The 19777-nt window shown below is 40.7% G+C and overlaps 1 protein-coding gene across 10 annotated transcripts in view; it reads right to left on the reverse strand.

The window, feature by feature from the left end:
- CALD1 (caldesmon 1) overlaps nt 1-19777 on the reverse strand; it is a 198573-nt gene that overhangs the window by 33082 nt on the left and 145714 nt on the right. The window lies entirely within an intron of this gene.

Genomic DNA, 19777 nt, shown 5'->3' on the forward strand with positions numbered 1-19777 from the left:
TAATAATCCTGTGGCCCATTCAAATCTTTGCTGAGGTGCATTATTACTGTGTGAGATAAAGCAAAAGGCCTGCATTCCTCTTATCTTTTTGTGCATGGAAAGTGAAATAGGAAGCTAACACGTGCCAGACCCAGTCAGGACATTTATTTACTTTGCTTACAGCAATGGTCTGATACATAATGGTTAAGAAGTCCCCCTTCCTTGCGTGGCCATGCATTTAAGTTACAGCTGTGCACATAGAGAAAAAAATAGCTCTCCGCCAAGTAAAAACAAGCACAGTTAAAGCTTGCATTTCAAGGCATATTTTAACATTAAAAGCAACTAAAACATTTTGATTTAGTAATGTATGAGACTCTTTGGATCCAAGCTTCTCCCATCACCTTGTTCCAGTATTACTTTTCTCTGCCGAAAGAAGGGTGAAAGTATAGGTTCAGCAGAGATTCAATTATCCCAATTTTGCTTTAAAAATTAAAAATGGAAGTTAAAATCCCAACATGGCTGAGCCACTTGCCAGACCTAGAACAGCATTTTCATCCTCACTGCACTGAAGGATTTGATTAGCTACTTTCATGCTCCACTTCAAGAGCTTGCAACCTTTTCTTTGTAGAAACAGCTCCTCTCAAAGAGGGTGAAAACCATGAGCAGCATGGCCATAAAGGATCACAGTAGGAGGGAGAGGAAGAAAGGAAGGAGACAAATTAAAAGCACTAGAGGTGACACAGGGAAGGTAGGGAAAAACACTTCCTGTCATTTGTAAGCAATTTAAAGGGGGATCAACATTTCATTTAGGTCTAGAACAGAAAGCATATGAATACAATAATAAACCAATGGGGTCTTTAATTTGCAGGAGAAAGAGACTCTCCGTGGAATAAAACTGCATTAGACCACAGAAAGCCCACTCGTTAGTAAGATGTTCTGGCTGCAAGAAGCCTATGATCTTTTTAGCTCTGAACTCCAAATGTAAGGGCACAGGAGAGGGCATGCTGCTCTTAGCCTGTGGCAGCTGGATAATGGCCACGACTGAGTTGATTCCCAGTGTCTATGGGTCAGGATTTGTCTTTGCAGTGAGACCACAGGAGGATGAAGTAGTTTATCCTGCTCTCTGTACCCACACAGAACACTCCTACACAGCAAGGAGAACAACCGCTTTTAAAAGCCTCTTTAAAATGCCTTTTTAAAACCACCAGTTGCTCAGACAACTAAAAAAGGAAAGAAAAAAAATACCCTAAGCAAAAAAACTCCCACAAAATGGTACCCATTAAATAAGTCAAATGAAAACAGATATGTATTTCCTGTCCTTGGACTTATCACATAGATCATCTGTTAAGAAAGCTGACAATCCCATTCAATATCCTTTTAAGTACATCCACTGCATATCACAGTGGTTTCCTACAGCAAGCAAGTACACCAGATATGGGCTCCACCCCTAAGGATCACCTTTAAGTATTCAATTCTGTTCACCAGCATGGATGCATGAAACATCCCCAATAATCTAGAAACAGTCATATCAACAACTAATAGTAGTATTTTATAGATCGGTATTATGTTTTCTTTACAATTATGTTAACGCTACTTCCCAGATTGTACTTCTACAGGCTGTTTTGCTTGCCTCGGAAATACAAGCTTTGCTGGAGTGGGCCTGACTAGCCACCACAGACTGACAGAAAAGTAGGCTGAAAATGCAGGTTCGGGTCAGCTATGTTAATTAATGAGTGATGGCCGTGGTGTGAGCAAACTGACAGCAGGATCATTTATGAAATGATTCAACAGTCACCCTAACTGCCATCGACTTTCCATGAGAAATTCAGTCATAGGAAAGATGGTACAACGGCCATTTCTGCCCATGAAAAATACAGTCTTCTGACTACAGTGTTCATCCTACCATTTTCTCAATCCTCATGCACCGAGTTCGTTCACCCTAACTTGGCTGACACCTAGAATCATAGAATGGTTTGGGTTGGATCACTCTCTTTTCCTTGGTTATCTAAGGAGCTGCAGCCTCCTCTGCTGCCTAGGGTGTCAAACTAATTTCACACAGAAAGGCAGACACATCAATTCATGCACCCTCCACTGGGAGTGGGAAGACTAACCCTCATTCTCCCACTGTTACAGCTCTCCCTAGCTACCTGTCACAAGCAAAATCAATTTGAGAACTCTTCAGAGCTTGTCTTCCACTTGCCTACATCTTTTGACATTCTTTAGACAAAGAGTAAACAAATAATAAAAAATATGACTCCAAGATTTCAGCTCTGTATATCAGACAGATGGAAATCTGATGTTCCACACTGCCCTGTGTTGTTTCTCCACCCTTGGAGAACAGCCTTGCTGCCCAGCAGGCACACACACCCCACAACTAAATTAAACTAACCTTATATCCATTTGTCACCTTCTGCATACTATTCAAAGTCTTTGCAGGCAAGTCTGTTTCTACGGTTAGCTGTTCCAGCTACCTCAGGCAATGAGAGCATGGCACAGTGTGATCTCAGACGTATGCCAAGCTTTCTGATACACGACACCTCTTATTAAATATTCAGATGAAAAGATGATGACTTGGAAACCATTTCTATACCTTGTTACCAAAGATAACACCCTCTTGGTCTAAATGTCAAATAAAACAAACAAAAAGGAAAAAAGCAGAGTGTTGGCTGCTTCTCCTGTTACCTTCTCTATGTTTCTGATATGAGAAAAAGCAGCGTAACCTCTGCATTATTGGTAAGTTGTTCTGGTAAAGCATTAGTGCTGAGTTTATCATACTTCCCACGCAGCACAACTCAAGTACAGGAGACTGAACATCTCATCTATGTGAGAGGACATTTCCCACCACGCTACGCAGGGATAGCAAGTAACAACAGTCATTCTGCCCTGTTGAGTGGGTAGGACAGATTTATATCTCCAGGACTGAAATACCAAACCTGCTGAAGTCAACAACAAATCTCCTGATTATTTGAGTAAGTCTAAAACATTACCCTCAGACTGAATGGGGGACTTTACAGCCTTGAGTGCAAAATAACTCTGCTGGATTGGAAATATAGGCGATAAGGCCACCTGCCTCAGAACTTCTTCAGAGAGGTTCGGCACCCACTCTACTTTACATCAAGCACTGAATTTAAATAAAGTTATAACCCAGTAAGAAACTTGGTAATAGCTAGGATGGTTATGGGGCTGAAACCATTTCATACAATCCAACGTCAACTGTTTTATACTTGAAACCGCAAATCAGTTCAAACATTATCTAAGGCACTTTGGGTTTAGAGTTTCTTGCCCAGTACTACTACATTATTATCTGAATTATGACAGCACTGAAATTTCCTGATCAAGCTCAGGGGCTTGCTACAATAGGCATTTTATAAAGATAGGGGAAGGTCTGGTCCGTGTTCTAAACAGTGTATATTCTGATTAAAGAGAAACTTCATAATTTGTAGCACTATCTGCCCTCAGTGAGTCGTAGGCTAAACTCGATGAACCTAAATTCTTTTCAATTTCTCACGGGGTAGAAAAAAATGCTTAATTTAAGCTGGATCACATTACTCCATTCTACAGGAGACAGGGAGAAAGGAGAGCTGTGGATCTGAGCTTTGACTCCATCTCAAGGCTGTCAGAAATAGGTGAAAAATTTCCAAAGAGGACAAAATCTTTTAAGATTAGATTTTTAACTTAAACATGCAGCCCAGATCTACCTCTTCTTTCCCCCATGATTCACTCAGATGCCAGTCTGTCTTCCCTTTCTCCTGCCTGCAAAACTACCTTGCATCCATAGCACTGCCCTCCCAACACATACCTCAATTAGATGCAACTGTACCTATTCAGCAAGGTCTTTCCCACACCACTTTGTTATCTAGAAGCCTTTACATCTATTACAGATTGATTTTCTCTGTGGCCCACCCCAAGATATGAGTTCATTCATCCTGTATTAAACTGCTGCACCTCCACTTGCAACCTAACCTACTTCTAAGATCTTCGCCCTTCATTACCTAACACCACAGCAGTTGAAGTGACATCTGTTGGCTTGTGTATCTCCAAATTGATGGCAGATGGAGGACATTAGTAAAACATCCTTGATAACAAATTTCACTGCCAGACTCAGGTCTATAGAAGCTGCATTTGTTGGCCTTCTGTGCTTTTAGAAAGCCTTTCTATTTACCCAGGCTCTTCCTGAAAGGATGGGTGGGGTGAGGATGGAGCCTGTTATAATACCCACTGAGGAGTGCTCTTTGTGTCACTGTTGATATTCAGTCCCATTTTATTTATGATTGCATATGTTTTTAATTTTTTTTTATTGTTCACTTAATTTGTGTTATGATAGGCATGCTTCAAAACGTGGATATAAACAACTGATCTATCTTCACCTCAAAAAAACCATAACAAATGCACATGCTTCCAGAGGATTATGCCTCTGCCAAGCTTTGCATGTCAAATGTCAGCTGTATTTTGTTCAAGTTATATCTAAAAATGTGGTGAATGGTGGGGGTCAGTTGTGGGAAAAACTGTTTCTTCTAATCATTTCTCCATAATTCAACAAGAGCTGCCAGCATTCTGCTCAGACCTGCTCAAGAAGATTCACTTTTATGAGGCAACGAGCAGAATTTCAGTCCAAAATGCTTATGCTTCAAAAAGATGTAGTGAGTGAAAACAGGGGATTATGCTGGAGACATGCAGACATGCCACCACAGTTCTCAGTCCAACGTTGTGCATGAATGCTCATATTAACACCCATATTTTTCACATATTTCTCAATTTGACATGCACCTTTTTTTTTTCCACATCGAATGTATGAGACACAAGTGGATAAAATTAACCAATGGCTGGAAATTAAACCCAGACAAATTAAAACTGGAAATGAAGCACATGTTTTTAACAGTGAGGGTGATTAAATATAAAAGAAATGATGAAGCATCCATCTCTTGCATCTCCACATTAAGAAGGATGCTTTTTTGGAAGTTATACTACAGTAAAATACCAATTCATGGGCTCATTATAGACATAACTTGGTGAAATTCCATTATCTCTTAGGTATGGAAACTTAGACTATATTATACAGTAGCACCTGCTGGACTTACACACTACAGTCTTCCATTTACAGAAGGGACATGCCTTCTCATTCTGCTCATAATTTATCTCTGTCTTACAAATATTTTTACTCTTTTCACCCACACATTCTCCAGAGCTACACAGCCTATACTCCTGAGCAGGCAAATTACCCAGATATCCACATAGTTCTCTGGGAAAAATAGAGAGACTAACACACCTTTCAATGTATTCCCTTCTCATTTACATAATTTTCATACTGTGTGTTTCTAATGTCCTTCCTTATTTTCATAGCTCCAAAGAGTTAAAGGATTATAAATTTTCTGCTGGGTAACCACTTATTCAATGGGTTAGCAGAAGAACATTCCTTCTGTCAGATCAGGCATCCTTAATGTCCTACCATACCTTTAAAAGCCTTTCTCGTACTTTAAACATTGATCTAAAATACCCAAAAGATAAAACAATACGCATTTTAACAACTAATTTTTTGTTTCCGCTGAGGAAAATCTTTAGATTATTTACATTGGTTAAGGATCTGGCTGTGAGATTATTATGTTTGCATGACAAAACAATTAATTATGGGGGAAAAAAGGTCTTCTGAGAGGTCCAGCTTGTGTACATTCTTCTTTATGATTTCTTTCCTTTTGATGTTTTTGACATCTAGGTTTCTTCACAGGTACGGAAAAAGTAGGTACACTCATCCCTTTAACAGTCCGATTCTAAAAAACTAAGGTGCCAGCAATCCACATCGAAGAATGAAGTAATAAAAAGTGATATGCAAGCCAACAACCACAAGGGAAAATGACTCCATACTGACAACAAAAATACTTGGTGACTACCAAGTAATTCTTGCCAAAAGTAGCCAGGGATTTTATTTCATTGCTGAAGATGGCACTGAAGCCTCTAAGACAGATCTCGGCTTCCCAAATTACTGGTTTCTGCTGAAAATGTAAGTTTCAGTTGTGTAGATGCCCAGGATTTCCAAAGCCTTGTCTCATTTCTTGCAGTTCCCTGCTCATAACAGCACTGTTCCTTTGGTTTTAGATTCAAGCCCTAAAACCTGGGCCTTGCAGTTAGAGGCAGTCTGTAACATCACTGCGTCATTCTGCACAAAGGCAGAATGACTCATGCACGCGCCTATGTTTTTTTTTCTTTCCTCATGGCTGAAAACTGATGATCTGTTTCATAATATGAAATGCAAGCAGATTCTCCAACCACATTCAAATAACACTGGTAAATCGCCTCCGCGTACCTCAGCACAAATCACATGCAGGGCTGCTAACATGAAGGGTAAAAACCTTCAGCTACTGAAACAATGTCAAATTTGCCTCCAACATATTATATTTAGATAAAAGCGCTTGTTGGAAATGTCCCAGGGAAAAGCACGTAATTCTCTCAATATGTGAAGTCTGTAATGCTCTGCAGTTTTACTTCATCCACAATAGATTTGACACTGACCTGTCAGTGACCAGTGTGGTATATTTAACCTGTTTTAATTTAGAAGTTACACATGAAAAGAAAAAAAAAAAAGGGCAGAAAACAATAATTGGCCAAGTACCTTCTAGCTGATAACTATCACTTTTTTAGTGCTTTCCTTGAAACTTAGCGGAATTCACCCAGAAATCTGTTTCCCTGGTGGATGACAAACATGCAAAAAAGTGTACAAAACAAGCTTACTTTTTCAAACTTAAAAAAGTGGGAGAAAAACCCCAGTCACTGTGCATACCACTGTGGTTGATGTGGTATTTGTTGACTCCGTAGCAAATTGCTTTCTGCTTGCTGCCACCACCTCTAGTTTCTAGTGCTTTATTGTATATAAAATCCAAAATAATTTATGCCACAGCCTTATCCAGTAATATTTCAGGCATATGACTTGAGAATAATGGGCCTTTTGCCCAGCTGAGACATAAATAACGACTTACAGGATTCACCCCGGAATATACAATCCACAATTGCTACAAAGCCAAATCAGAAATTTTCTTTCTTGTGGTTTTGGGCCCCTGTACTCAATGTGCCTTTCAAGACACTTTTATACCTCAGGTTGCTAGCTTACTGAATGTACGCAAAGTTAAAAACCCTAACCGACATGACTAAGAGATTTAGTCAAGAAAGAAGGAATTAAAAATGAAGACAGACATGAGCATTTGTAATTTAGAAAAGCTCCCCTGCATATTGAGAATTGTGGTCTTCCTAGAAAATATGCAAGAGATTTGAGGAATGAAACCTACATTTTCTTTACAGGCACCTTTAGGCAAACTAATGTCTCCAATGTGTCATGTTCAAGTTACAAAATTCTGTATTTCCTCCAAACATCTTTTTAACACATACGAAATTCATGTTGCCATCTACGATATCTATCAGAGATCTTTAAATGAAGGCAAGGGAGGGAAGGAAGGCTTGAGGAGGACTTTTGTTATTGGGCCATTTTCTCATCCTACCTAGTCATGTCATTAAACTATGACAATGAGGTAGGTATAGGCACGGATGGACACCCCATCAGACAGCCTGTGGGGAATCTGGAGCAAAAACACACAAGGAACTCTGCAGCCTTATGGGGAAGAACCTGAACAAGAGCACAGGACTGTTTTTCATGGCCCAACAGCAATTTTTCTCTATATATATTTTATAAGCATATATATAATATATATATATTCTCAGCAATGAATTCTTCTTTCTATTTAAGAATAAAAAATTCACATCACATGCAATATATTTTTTCCACCAGAGGCTGGAGTGGAAATTGTGTTGTCATTAGGAAGTGGAGTTTTTTCTTTTATTCAAGCACAATAACTACAATCCATTTCAAGAGGATTCCAATTACTATTGTTCACTTTCCCTATACCTATAGCAATGGTCTGGTTTTGCCAAGTTTTCTGATGTAACCACCTCCCTTTAAACGCAAGAGAGTGCTGTTATTGAACAAAGCCTTATCTCCTCCAGCTTGGACTCCCAAAATGCAACTCAAAGTTGCAGATTAAGCAGAACAGGGTCCCTCTTAGTCCTGTACCTGAAGGATATACTTTGAGAGGGGTAAACTAATGAAAAAAGAGGAGGCAAAATACAATAGATTCAGCTTATTTGTTAGACTGATATAAGTACCTTCCGGCTGAATTGCACTTTTGGGTTTCTTGTACTTGGGATTAGGGTGCAATAGCAACTTCAACATTTTTTATGCCAGGCTTTTTAAAGCATCCCAGTGTTTCTTCCTAATGGTTCAATTCTGAGGGCAGCAATGGCAACAAGCAGACCTTCCAGACAAGCCTAGCTACTATAAGCAGAGTAGCTAGGTGAGCTAAAACCAGACTTACAGAACATGGTGCTCAGAGTACAGACTGCTTCCACCCTAGTGTAGCTACACCAATGACAGAAACAAGGGATATTTAGCAAGGTTTCACTATGGAAACAAAGGCAAGGAGACTGGATGGAAGGAGAATTGGCTTTCACTCCTCTGTGCTCAGTGTCCTGTTTAGCCCTATAACTGCAGCAGCTAATGTTTTCTGAAGAAAAATGTTTAAACTTTTTTTAAAAAAATATTCTTTTTGGTGTTATTTTTTTATTCCAAAACAGTGTGCTGTATCCTCCCAAATTAGCAAAGAACAAAGCTACTCTTTCAGGAAAACACAAACTGAATTATTATAAATTATGTATGTATAGCTAACCTGGAAACGCAGCCTTCAATTTCATCAGCTTCTCTACTTTCACCCTGGTTACCTGGTTTGAAGGCTTGTTTAATCCAGCACACTAGGAAATAGCGAACCCATTAACAAACCAATGCTTACATTTCGTTCCCTCCACAAAGATTAATAGGATTGCTGCATGTTAAGAGCATTGAATTTTAAAAGTAAGTGCAGGACCATGAGGATAGGTCTCATACATGAGAAGCTGCTTTAGTGTGAACTGGTACTTGCTCCACTGAATATCATATAAGGACAAACACTAAAAAAATTAACTCAGAGAATCACTGGATTGATTAACATACAAATCAATGTCAGTCATACATTCTAATACTCCATCACCACGCCCAATCTACTCAAAATCAACTTCCAGCATGTATCTACTCACTACCCACCCTGCCAAAACAAGATGTGAAATTTGAGATGAAGCATGGCTTCAGTTTTTGAAGATGACAAATCTTCTCTATGAGCAGAATCCCCTTTTGCACTCATGCTTTTTCTTCACTTGCCTGCCAGGTTTTGCAGGGTGTAATAAGGAACCAGGGGCCAGACTCTACACTGAGCGAATCCTAAGGGAAAAAAGTTCACAGCATCATGTTGATGGATATCAGGAACAACATCCACCAATAGGGCTGGACCCATCTTGAAAGGAGTTAGTTCCCCTATCACTGAAATGCAGCCCCATGTAGGTGGATCAACATGTAGGCTACGGCTATGGCTCCGTAACCAAACCATCCATCCCTGATTTAGGACTGACACTGAAACTGATTATGGATTTGAATAAGACTGGGACAGAGAACCAGTGAGGCAGGAAGGAGGAATGTGGAAGCAGGGATCCATACTGACAAATCAGGCTGATTTATCTGAAAAAAGGCTTAAAGTTATCATCTTCTCAGGGAACAGAAAGGAACATACGTTTGGGTTGAGTGCTTAAGGAATTTACAACATCTCCCTTGTCCTGGGAGTTTGATCCTTTCAGACTGGGGCTGTAGGAAAGGGCCTGGACTGAGACATCTCCCTGGGCTGGGGAGGGGAAGGGAGGAAAGACAGACAGCAGCAATGAGCGAGGACCTTCAGTCCCTGCAGGGGCATGAGAGGGCGAATGGAGAAAGGTTGACAGAGAAATATTCGGAGGACAGGGAAGAGGGAAAGAGATCTGTTGGGGAATAGCAAGGACAGCAAAAGCACCAGGACTGGGTAAGTGCCTCTGCTGTCAACATCCAGCATTGAGCCAGGTTCACACAGCTGTCCAGGGCCTGGAAAGCCAAAACACCATGACAGAATGGAAACTGTAAGATAGCGGGTCATGATTACTTAGACTACATGTCACTCAGTAACTCTTCAGCCTTGCCTGAAACGTTATGTGATCTGAAATGCCTACAAACGGTCAGAAGCCGCTATTTTTATTGCTCAATACATCAAAAGTACGGGTGTTAACATTAGCCTAGCACGGGTGTTAGCATTAGCCTGGGCTCTGTGAAGCATCAAAACTCCTCTGTATTTCCCAGTTAGAGATTTTAACTAAATGACTATTGCTCAGAGCCAGACAGGTCCCTGAAGATGTCTGCTGGAGCTTTCAGAAATAGAGCAAAGACTGTGCTGCACGAACAAAGTACAAGGCATATATTTGCACACAGGGAGCCTGGAAAAATAATTTTTCCAGATAATCATTCAGATAATCATAGAATAATCTTTTTTTCATCCACTCTTCCCGACACAAGATATGCAAGAGGAGGACACAGCCTTAACATACCCCAGCAGACTAAATATTGAAATAAATGCTGCAAACAGGAAAGCAGCTGAAATGTAAGAGCAGAACACGCTCCAAAACAGAGTGGACTGTGAAGTCTTATGCTAACTGAAATAAACCACTTTAGGAGGGATATGGCATATGGTGAATGGGAAAAAAATTAATGAAAATCAGATGTCTCAAAGTTTTCTGGAACCGATTCACCATGCACACAACTCACGGATGCTGTGCAGGTGCAGATTTGGTTTCAAGGGAAATTCATGGCTGTTCACTTTTAACATGGACAAGCATCTGTCTCTTTCTCAGGTGTTTAAGAAACCTACTGTCAACAGCCAAGGTGATTAGGAGACATTTTCAGTGAGACAGCAGAGGAATTATGAGTGCAGATCCTGTCATTTGCTAACAGGATTAGGGGCAGATACATTCCATGCATCTCTCCAAAAGCTAATCCTGATGTGTCTTTCACCTTCATGGAAGTTAAAAAACCCTTCCATAAAACAGGCCTGTACAGATATGCAAGGTCACGTACAGCACTTTGAGCAGCACACTAATATTACAATGATTTGCAGACATCGTGTAACAGCACTGTGCAATTTAAACAGCTGGAAGTTTGAAATGCAGCCGTTGCAACTACACCCACATAAACACAATAAAATAGCCTGGGTTTATCTTTTTAATTAGTTTTCCCTTAGATATGCCTGGTTCCCCTTACATTGCTCCACTCTGATCCTTATTCCAGGAGAAGTTACTTGTAAGAATCTACCAAGCAACTCACTCTGTGTAAACTATTGGAGAAAGTCTGTGGAAAGCTGACTGAGTTCATGAGAGCTGATCAATCACACTGAAAATGCAAATCTAAAAGCCACTGTTCTTTAAAAAGGGTAAAAAACCCCTTTTCACAGAACTCTATTGTCCAAGAAAAACCTCTCCCATTTCAAAGATTCACTAATAAATTATCTACAAGTTATGTTATTCACAGAAAATACCTAGATAAAAACTAGGAAATGGAAGAAAATAACAACTTGTTTGCCCTTTAAATGCCCATGGTCTATGAACTTCCAATGGGACATATGCAGCTGTTAGAGGCATAAGACACCTAACAGAGAAACTGCCCCGTGGAGATACTGTGCCAGAGTAAGGGGCTTTTCTGCAATACACAGCAAGTTTCCAAATCACAAAAATTATGGTGCGCTTTTTTTTTATTTCAATTTCTTTCCAGAATGGCAGTTCCACATAAGGAACCAGTCTGTAATAACTATTGCAAAATGTTTTATACTGTAGCATCCCCACACAGATGAACTCTGCATGGACACAGGTTGCTGAGTGGTAGTGCCAGTTGTACTTTCACAGCAAATTATTGATCAGGTCCTGTTGGTTCTTTGGCAAATCTTCCACAGCCAAACAGCTATCCTCTGCCCTACTTGGTCAGCCTCCCCCCAGCCCCTTCTGTGTTTCATGTTCAACAGGTACAAACCCTGGCCCCAAGCTTTCCAGTCGTTGTCTCAGCTCCAGCCTGTCCAACAGGAAAAGTACTTTCACACTCCTCCCACATTGGAACCCAGGTTGCAGGAGAGGGTGAGCAGCACTAACCTGGGCTGGACCTACGAGTTCTGGGTTGCTTCCAGACAGCAGGGAGTGTGTTCTTGTTGGAGAGCACGGCATTACATCATGTTGTGATTGTCCTTGCCTCTGCATACCATGACCAAAGCACTGGTCCACAAAGCATCAGTTTGATGTCCCACAACTTATACTTTCTTTTATCTGCATTTCATCATAGTGCTAAAAGAAATGGCAGGTGAGTCCAGGGCAGCAAAGGTGAAGGAGCAAAGCAGATGGAACTATAAAAGAGAGGAGTGTGACCAACAGTAGAAGGAAAGTGAGAAGAGGCAGGCAACAAGGTGGGGAGGCTAGCGAAGGGCTGCCATGGTAAGAAAGCAATACGGCTAATGGGAACAGACTGCAAGTGCAGGCAAAAGAAAGTCTAATTCCAAATGCGAGAAGAGACAAGAGATGGTAAGTTTCCATTACCAAGAAGCAAAGCCTTTTTACCGATTCAACTGACATCTTTAAAGAAAAGGTAATTGAAAAATTCATCATTAAACACACACGCAACTGTTTAAGCCAAGGCTTCTGGTATAATCCATTACATTCCAGGAGTGAATGCAGACTGATGGCTATTTTCCCCTTGTTGTATTAGTACTTGGCACTTGCTAACTTCTTTCCATCAAAAGATCTCAACATGCTTTACAAATGTTAATTAATCCTTGCAACCCCTTCTGACTTCCACATGGTGGGTATTATTACTACTATAATGCCAGTTTATGGAATGGAAAACCAGAGACATAGACGAATGTACTACTTTTAGCCTAAACCACGCAGCAGATAAGATTCTTGCTTTGGCTGCACTACTTCACGCCTGCTCCAAAACCTGTTGATGCTACCAGGAGCTTTTCCAGCAACTTCCAAAGGGATTTGTTGCAGGTATGTGCGCTCCTTCCTCCAAGGACCATCTCTAACAGCTGCACCGTGCTGACTTCTATTGCTGTGCCTGAAAGCGTGTGAAAGCCACTGGCAGAATTGATTATCCTGGAATGTTTTTTTGCTGGCACACTGAACAAAGAGACATCCTCCCCTGAGCTCTCTTTGAGCAAGTGATAGCCTGCCTCTCCTCTGCGTAATGCCTTCTGTTGCTAGGTACTTCCAAATCAGTAGTTTACATTTTAAAGAGTTGTGCCCACTGGGAAATGGGAAAGGAAAGGAAAAAAGCTAGTTTAGCCCCAGGGATCTTGCAGCCATGTCACTGCGAAAGCACCTCAAGCTTTGCACAGGGGTCAGCATGCCTTAACACAGCCTGGTACCTTTTTGAAGCACTGGGTTGTGAACCAAGATATACTTAAGTGCCTGAAAGTATGGAAAATGGGGTGCAGGGTCCTCACCCTACCATTGGGAAACAAGGAGTTAGCTTGCTGCCAAACACTTCTGCTTCTCAAGCTTCAGCAGGTGCAGAAAGCCAACTTGGTAGGGTAGGACTCCCCAAAGGTGACTGAGAAAACACCAGTTCTACACCAGAGAGATTTTAGACCTACAGAAACTGTAGAAGACATCACATGGGAAGGTTTCTGTGCACTATGACTCTCACTGCACCCTCTTCAGTCCCACAGTGTAGATGGGACTGACCTGAATGTCAGCCAACCCTTCCAACACTGGCTTTTGCAGGACTTTGTCTTGTTTCAAAGTCAAAATATTTCCTGTCTCATCTGTACTGCAAGACAGAAGAGTGTTTTAGGAAGTCACTGAGAGTCTATAACAAGGTATCTGCACAGCAGATGAATCCCTGGAAGTAACACCACCAGAGAACAGACTTAGATTTGATCCAAACATGCCATGGTTCATCCAAGTATCCTCTTCCCAGCAATCCATAATAACTATTTGTATACACACACCAAGCCCATTGCAAGGGAGATGCAATTCAATTTACCCTTTTATGAAAGTTCTCACTGAATTTAAGTCATGCATCCTGAAAGGCACTGGGAGGGGCCAAAAACAAAGAACTGGATAGCAAATCTATATTTAATATACTTTTGTGAAAATATCACATTTGGCAAGTGAGTATTTGGCAATGTGAATCGCAGAATATTTAGCACAATAAAGAATTAGGACAAGCATAAAAGAATTTGAATTCCTGCTCACAAAGAGTATGGCCCAACCTGTTACCACACTCAATTCACTGAGATTACTGAATAAATAAGAATATGGTAATCATCTGTCTGAAGAAAATAAACTTTAGCAGCTATGAGGTAACAAAAGGGTTTGGGGATCAGCAATCCTCCAAATCGGAAAAATAAGTTAAACCTGCTTTTAACTCAAGCTAACATGCTGGTAGTTAAAATGCTAAATATGGGATTTAAAAGACTTCATTTGGCCCCTCTGTGCTACAGATTCCTGCATGAGATGCTTAAAATCCCTCGTGCTTCAGTTCCCATCTGACTAATGCACAGGACTGTTCAGTGAAAAAAATTATCCATTTGGGGGATCCAGAGGCTAGCATGACGAGTGTTACCTACATCAATAAGGTTTTATAAGACCAGTTGGTCTAATGCAAACACAGGCATAAAACTCAACTCAAACTAGCAATTGCCTGCCAATGAGATGATCTTGGATGTACTTATGGGTGCTTCCAAAAGCTCAAGATGAGTATGAGACAGCGTAACTGTCAGTGTCAGTGCACAGCTATAAGCATATACAGTTTTTCTGGACCCTTGCCCAAATTTTGCTCAAAATACTCCCATGAAATTACCAAAGATTTAGGAAGCTCCCAGGAAGGCCCCACTGCCTACTTTCCTATGTTACAGAGAAAACTTCCAAATGGTTTTCTTCTCTATTTCAGCTACCCAGAAGCTTTTCCAGTTCCTTCTCCAATTTCTTCTCACATTCCAGGCAGCCCCTGTCACTCCTTACCTAATGGCATTTTAATGGGTGTCTCCATCTTCTTCCTCCAGACCTGTGAGCTATGCACCTTAAATTCTCCCAAGCCTGAACCTCCCTACTGCCTACTGTTGCAACACTATCAGCCTTTTCAGGACTCTGGCTCTCACTGAAATGATGTCACACGTCTTGAGAAGTACTGGAAGGGACCGAAAGCCAGGCACTAGGCACTAAACAGCAAAATCTCTGCTTGCTATAATTTTGTGAAAACCATAATTATATCCTTTTGGGGGAAAGAAAACACGTGGGTATGATTGCCAGGGCAGAACAGCACAAGAAACAACTAGCACACAGAGAATATAACAGAATCAAATATTGTTTCTTAGGTTCAGAGCACCCACCTTTCTAAGTTCAGGGGCTATAAGCATAGGACTGGCTGGGAGGTACCAAGCCAGACTTTGTCTCCTACCTGATCACTCCACAGGGTGCTGGGTGAGTTTGAAAGAGAGAGAACAATGCAGGAAATCAAGTAAGGAATTAACCCCATGGTTATCCCAAAATTACAAAGGACCCAATGCAGCTCTCAGATATGCACAAAACAGGAATATTTGTCCTCAGCTGGATGGGCTGCAGATTATTGTTAATGCACATGCTGTCAGTGGGAAGCCATGCAGATAAGGACTGGCAGGAATACCAGGATAGCATTGCTACAGTGTTAAGAGAGCTTTCTAGTATGTTGGCAAGTCTTGAGGAAAAGCTGCATTTACAGAGAACTTCAAAACTGTTTTGCTACAGCCTTCATGGCAAAGGCAACAGAGGAACTAGAAGAAAGTTAGTCCTCAGCCTTAATCTTTCTAACTAAAGTAAAAGTTTAGCTAGCTTTGGAAGCAGATGTGACCTCTGCTAATTGGGCTTTGGGGCTTTTTCAAATCCTGAGAAAGAAAACTGCTGACATGATGTGTCTGACCACTCCTGTTCCAGAAGGAGTCAGATGACTAAGGCCAAGCTGCACAACACCATCGTACACACCCAGAATCCATGCCAGTGATTTCCCTCCTGCAGAAGCGCAATCCTAAAAATGTCCTGCTTTACAGAAGAAAGATGGGTGTTACACAAAATACACAAGGCTGTTATTCAACACTAGTTTAAAAATGCGGTGCTATTTTTGAAGAAATTAGTAAGCAAGAGAACACAGTTTGGTTGGAACATGTCATTCGGGCTTTGCAAAGTATCTTATAACAGCAGCAAGAGAGAGGTGAAAGGAAAGAACTAAGAAAGAGGGAAAGGAAGCACATGGCAAAGGAGATGCTACTATAGCCCACGGGAGCTGGAAAGCCAGGAACAACCTGCAAATGAACAGACTATAAAGGTTCCACCGTGGCCATGTCAGTGTGTGATGATGATCCACATTTTCTGCAGATGCTGAAATGTACAGTGTATTGAGCCTTGTGAGGCTCACCCATGCCATGATGCTACAGCTGAGTTACGAACTCCACTAACCAGCCCCCCCACCCCAAAACCCCCAAAACACACAAAAAAACGAACAACAAAAATCTGTAGTAAAGATTGTGCCAGGACAGCAACAGTTGGGATGCTACAGAGTACTTGTGTAATTACACTGAAGCAACTTCAGTGCTGAACGTATTGCAGATGGAATTTGGCAAGCCAAAAATCCTGTTCAGAAACATGTAATATATTTTTATGGTTAAAAAATCTGCAGGCAATTTGGCTACAACAAACTGAACAGAAGCCAAAAACTCACATACTGTAGTGACAAGTGCACTGGTCTCAAGGACACACCTCTAGGACAGGTGTCCACATTTCTTCGGGTATCGGGAAAAGGAAAACAAGTGTACATCGGTGCTTCCACTGCTTTCTCAATTTTTTGAAATGCACAGCTTGCCAGTTAGCAGATACTTTCTGAACAAGGTTTTAAGCTGTCTGGAACAAGAATCATCTTTTTTTGTTCTGCAATACAGCAACCTTTACCTGGAGGACCCACAGCAGGAGCGGATCCTCCTAAGCAGAAGTGTAAAGCAGATTGAAAGTGATCTGAAAAAGATTCAGAGTTCAGAATCAAAACTGCTTGCACAGAGTTAATCCTCCCTGGTTGGCATGCCAGGTTCTGCTGGAGTCGCTCTTCATGAGAATCTGAATATTTCTCACTGTTGCTTAGTCAAGGTATATGAAAAAGTGGTGGATGGAAATTAAAAAAAGAAGACAACAAAATTAGCCAAGTCCCTGATCTTCAAGAGAGATTCTGATTTTGAAGAAGAAGGGCCTTAATACAAATAGGCATCAGAAAAAAACCACCTACCAACCCCCCAAAAAGTGGTTGTGCAGCAAGCTTTTGGGAGTAGCCTACTCCTAATGGTGCATCTGTATGTTTTAATGCAAAGTGGTACATCCAATCCCTGCTACTAAGGCTGTGTATTTTTCCTTTCTGCTTTATTATCATCCAAGTTTATCTTTCACATCCTTTGCCTATGGTAAGCTAACCTCAACAATAACAGGTTACCTACTCTATGGTGGGGGGTGGGGGGGAAGGAAAAAATTGCTTCACAAGTGACAGTCAAACTTATAATACTTGTAAGAAAATAAATAAGCGAGTGATGGAGAAAACTGGATGTTTAGTGACTACATTAATGTTATTCCTCCGACACTCAAAGAACCACACCAGAGCACCAGGTGGGAAGGGGGCAGCCGCTTTACATCACTTTTGGTCTCCTGGTGCAGCACAGAGTGAATTTAAGCAGAGCTGATACTTGGCTTGATATTTCAGTTACCAAGAGACAAACGGAGACTGAGTAAGGGAAGAATTTAAATACCAGCCTCTGCCCTCACTTGAAACTTTACTCATCATAACTCAGTTTAAAATCCCAGGAAGTATACTAACTTCAGATCTGAAACCTATATTTGAGCCTGGGACATGTTACTCATCTCTGGAATTCAATACGAGCCTTCAAAGCAGTTTGAAAGAAAAACAGCTGAGCAATTTAAAACATCAACTAAACCTTGTAGTTAGTACTTTTCTTCAATGACAGATTTTTGAGAAGAGAGATACTGGATTGCAATATCTCTGACTAAAGTATGATTTTTCTGACAAGTTCACAACCTGTTTAAATGCTTTAGATGTAGAACAACCCACACAGAAAACTGTATTCCAACATGCCTGCTGTTCCCTAAAAAGGTGATTACAGTATGGCACTGTTAGACTTGCAAAAAGTTCTCATTACCACATCCAGTTTGCGTGTCAGAGTGAGATTTCACGGCAATGCTGAACACTTGTGAAAAAGAGAAGGAAGTGGGGAGGGAAAGGCAAAGGGAGGTGTGGGGGAAGCCCTCCCTGACTGTCTACTCTGCAAAGGATTTGAACAGCAGGAAAGAGGAACCATGTCAGCAAATGCCAAACCAATGTGATACCTGCCAAACCGCACCTTATCCTTCTCAATCAGCAAAATTCATCCGCTGCCTGATTTCTCTTACCTCACCAATAAAGGGCTAAGTTTTTTTCCCTTATTAGGACAGTCTCCATGCTGTAAAACTCTGGCTCTAATAAGTGGCTTTAACAATATGTGCTGCACATCAGCACAAAAAGAAAGCAACTAATAAAAATAAAACACAGGAGGAGAATAAAAGGGCTGAGTCCTAAATTAAAAGGGACGACATCAGCTTAGTTCAGGCTCCAAAATTTGATCATAGATTTTATGAAATGGAGAATTAAAATTGGAATGGATAAATGTATGAAGGCTAACATTATACAGTATATAATTATAAACTTGGCCCTGCAGCTACTTATACACGTAAGCAGCCTTACTGAAGTCAAGGAGACTTTTTTACTATACTTAAGTGCTTACACGTCTCAAAACATAAATCAAGTGTCTGTACATGAAAACAGTGCAAAGAAAGGCTTTTTAATGTTTTCTTTAACAAAATAAAATGCAAAAGGAGTGAAAAGTTACAGTCAGTCAAGTCTCTGTGTTTCAATTGTTTCAACAATTGATGGAAGTGTTTTTATTGGTTGGATTTTTAAATGTATGGTTTTGCTTTATCTCATTTACTGCATCTGCATTATATAGACATGTATGCATGTATACGCACAGAAGAACACAGAGGACCTAAAATAATCACAGAGAATTTTCCTTATTCTTTTGAACCTTCTTGTTTTACTCTGAACTGGGAACAGGATGGATGGGAAGGCCTGGGACTGCAGGTTTGGCAGGAAAGGGAAAGGCAGGATCATGAAGAAGCAGGATGAAGTTCTGCCACCTCCATCCCACACTGGTTGAACACCTATGCCAACAGTGTGGCTTTGGAGGAGCTATCTGGGTTTAAGATCTGCACTAACAATGAATTTTCCAGTTTTGCTGAAGCAGAAGAAAAAACCCTTGTCAGAGTGAAATGATATGGAAAATGTTCAGGGCTATTTTAATTCAGCCTGAAACAAGATGGCAAATCCTTCATCCAAGTTTTTTTTCTTTAACTTTTTTCTTTAAAATGTAGGTCAATTTGAATCAAAAGATTCAAAAAAAGATCAGAATGTTTTATTTCAAAAAAAAAATATTGCAAAGATGCAGCTCAATAATTTCTTATTTAGAAAATGTCAAAAAAAAGCAGCACTTGAATTTTAAAAAGTATTTCCTCTTGTTTTCCTTTAGACAAAGCTAATCTCAGAAACCTGATATGAACTCCCAACCAGTTCTGCTCTGCCCAGAACCCTCCCAATTTTTCTTGGTTTTGCTAAATTTACCTTTAATCAGAAACAAGTCTCACAGTTCATTGCAGGCATTTGGATTCACAGAGAGCAGCACCAGGTTGAGTGTGGTACCTCTCACTACTGTCCTGGCTTGAGCCAAGGCTTGGGCAGGGTGGAGAATTCAGCTCCGGGTTTTCATGAAACTCT

This window comes from Accipiter gentilis, chromosome 18, assembly GCF_929443795.1.
Source record: "Accipiter gentilis chromosome 18, bAccGen1.1, whole genome shotgun sequence".
Lineage (NCBI taxonomy): Eukaryota > Metazoa > Chordata > Aves > Accipitriformes > Accipitridae > Astur > Astur gentilis.